Source organism: Nannospalax galili, unplaced genomic scaffold, assembly GCF_000622305.1.
Source record: "Nannospalax galili isolate Female #2095 unplaced genomic scaffold, S.galili_v1.0 scaffold146, whole genome shotgun sequence".
NCBI classification, from domain to species: Eukaryota; Metazoa; Chordata; class Mammalia; order Rodentia; family Spalacidae; genus Nannospalax; species Nannospalax galili.
In genome coordinates this window covers 7,943,343-7,946,694 of record NW_008357929.1, presented here as the reverse complement: position 1 = coordinate 7,946,694, position 3,352 = coordinate 7,943,343, and the positions used below count along the sequence as shown (strand labels likewise).

Here is a 3,352-nt window from a genome sequence, read left to right as displayed (position 1 = left end):
TCAGGCTGGCCTTGAACTCACAGAGATCTGCCTGCCTCTGCCTCCTGAGTGCTGGGATTAAAGGTGTGCGCCACCACGCCCAGCGTTTATATATTTATATATATCCTGCTTCATGTTGTTTCTGGAAAAATGTATTAAAAATTGTCTCTCTTTGGAATAATAAAAACATTCTTTTAAAAAATGTGACAAATGTTGGGGGACCCTGCTGCTAAGGTGTGGAGCCTCCACCCCGCCAGCAAGGCTGGACATGGAGCTCAGCGATGGGGGCCGAGGAGGGATAAGTGAGCTGCTCGCCCGTTCACCTGCCTCCCCGAGACTCTCAGACGCAGCAGGGAGTTTAGTCATGCAGGAACTCACTTTGTGTCAGGCATCAACTTATATAGTTTAAGCAAAAGGGGTGTGGAAAAGGGGGTGGGTATAGAAATGTGTCATCTGGGGCGAAGACTGTGGGCCACTGGGAATTTACCATGCCAGTTGTTACTGGGCAGAGGCAATCTTAGATAGGGCTCTGCTGAGTCACCTCGCACGTGGAAGTGACAGGCCAGAGAGACAGGTCACTAAACTTTAGCTAGGCTTAGGAAATTATATTAGGCCTCATTTTCCTCCATGCCGTGTTTATGAGGGTCCCAAAGGCCCAACACTAAGGTTGTAGTCCTCCATGTCCGGATAGCTCTAAGGGGCTTGGCACTATATGGAAGGACTCCCTTTCTCAGCAGGGGGCCTCCTGCTCTCTGCCTGACTTACCTGGAAAGTGCCACCAAGCACGGATGCCTGACCTTATTTGGAACATGACCTTTGGCATAGTTACCTGCAATAAAACCCCCAGGTTTTTTCTATATGACAATTAGGCATTGCCCTATAGCTGGATGATAGGATCCCCCTGCCACATGTAAATAAAGCATACTATGAGCACCTATCAGCTGAGGCTTTGGCTACTGCCTTCACACTATATTTTCCCTGACCCCCACTGAATAAATGGAGCTGTATCTCTGAATCTGGAGCTGTATCACTGAATCTGCCTCCCCGAAAGGGCTTTCTTCCATCAGTGCTCACTGGCCATCCTGACCCTGTTCTTCACTTCTGCTCCCTTTGTTCTCGTGGATTGGTGGCCAACAACCCACAAGGAGAGGGAGAGACCCCACAATAAAAATGATCAATGATACCCCTTAGGTTCAACTTTTAATACAGAGGAAAGAAAAATCCATGATTCAGCATGCAGATGGGGGCCTAGACAATGGCCTAGTATGGGAAACCACGAAAGAGAATATTCTGTCATTGAACTTGAGTTGGTAATGACTCTTTAAACATTTTTTTAAAAATGTGTTTATTTGTTCCATGTGCCTGCCCAGGACAGCTCCGCAGCCCACTGAGCTTGAACAGAGAGGCACTTGGCCGGATGCAGACCTTCCCTCGCTGGCCATTTCATAATTCTGAATCATGTAATGGAGAACTAGAAAACAAGCCTCCAGCACCTCCTGTGCAAATGGCAGTACCATTTTCAGCACTGGAGGAAAAGTTCCTTTATCAGCCACTCACTGTTTGAAACCTTTGCCTTCTACTTCAGAGGGAAAAAAAAGCCCAGGAACAAAATCATCTCCATATTCTCAGGCACAGAAAAAGGAAGTAGAAAGAAAGAAAAAGAATGACCAGAGATTCCTCCTTCATCTGATTTTGAGGACACCATCCATGTCAGGTTTGATGCTGTTACTGGAGAGTTTACTGGCCTGCTAGAACAGTGGGCTCGATTGTTACAGAACTCCAGTATCACCAAACTAGAGCAAAAGAAGAACCCTCAGGCTGTGCTGGCTGTCCTAAAGTTCTACAACTGCAACACAGTGAAACAGAAGTATCTGAGTTTTACTCTTCCTGAGAAGGATGGCTTCCCTTCTGCAACACCAGCACAGAATACCAAGGGATCAGAAACATTGGCAGTGTAACAGAGGAAGATGATGAAGAGGCTGCTGCTCCTGTCATCGCCCCTTGACCAGATCATACAAAAATCAATTTACACTCCATCTGTAATGACCCTATTCCTGCTCCAGTTGGTGATTCTAATGTTGATGGTGGTGCCAAGTCTTCAGAAGAAGGCCAAGATGACAGAGAGATCATGGAGAAATTGAGAACTATTGTGAGCATAAGATGACCCTAAGAAAAAAATGTACAAGATATGAAAGAAATTGGACCAGGGGCTTCTTGTACAGTTTTCACTGAAATTGATGTGGCACTGGGCACAAGAGGTTGCTATCAAGCAGATTAATTTATAGAAAGAGCCAAAGAAGGAATTGATCATTAAGGAGATTCTGGTGATGAAAGAATTAAAGAATCCCAACATAGTTAACTTCTTGGACAGTTACGTGGTAGAAGATGAGTTGTTTGTGGTAATGGAGTACCTTGATAGTAGGTCACTCACTGATGTTGTAACAGAAACCTGCATGGAGGAAGTACAGATTGCTGCTGTATGCAGAGAGCCTACAGGCATTGGAGTTTTTACATGCTAATCAAGTGATCCACAGAGATATCAAAAGTGACAGTGTGTTTTGGGGAATGGAAGGCTCAGTTAAACTTTCTGACTTTGGTTTCTGTACCCAAATCACCCCTGAGCAAAGCAAACACAGTGCTATGGTTGGAACACCACACTGGGTGGCACCAGAGGTGGTTAGATGGAAAGCCTATGGCTTCAAAGTTGATGTATGGTCTCTGGGCATCATGGTTATTGAGATGGTTGAAGGAGAGCCTCCATATGTCAGTGAATATCCCTTACAGGCCCTGTACCTGATAGCAACTAATGGAACCCCTGAACTTCAGAATCCAGAGAAACTTTCCCCAATATTTTGGGACTTCTTAAATCCATGTTTGGAAATGGGTGTAGAGAAAAGAGTTCAGCCAAAGAACTCTCTATAGCATCCCTTCTTGAAACTGGCCAAACCATTAGTTCAACGCCTCTGATTATGGCAGCTAAGGACGCAATGAAGAGCAACCATCAGGGTCGCTGCTGTCGCTGCAGATACTTTCATCTGAGTTCTATGTCTTTTCGTACATGAAAAGTATCACTCTTTGGGGGTTTAAAGAGATGGTCTGGATCACATGGAGAGAAAAAAATAAAAAACAGAAAACAAGCAAATTACTATTTTCTGAAGACAACCAAGAGAAAATTGCAGTAGAGAATTATGACTTTAGCTGAACCCTGGCTTTTGGGTCCAGTTGTGAGCTGAATCTCTTGCCTTACCTCCAAGCAGACTGCCTGCTGGGCTGCTCACCTAACAGTGCTTGATGTTTGTATACAGCTTTGATGACTTTGTTGCAGTAGGTCCCAGTCATTGTCTCCTTTGGGATATTTCCAATACTTGAATGC

General features: G+C 44.9%; 1 pseudogene; it reads left to right on the top strand.

Moving 5' to 3' along the window:
• Positions 1-1,396: 1,396 nt before the first annotated feature.
• LOC103752233 lies at positions 1,397-3,041 on the top strand (annotated as a pseudogene).
• Positions 3,042-3,352: the final 311 nt, after the last annotated feature.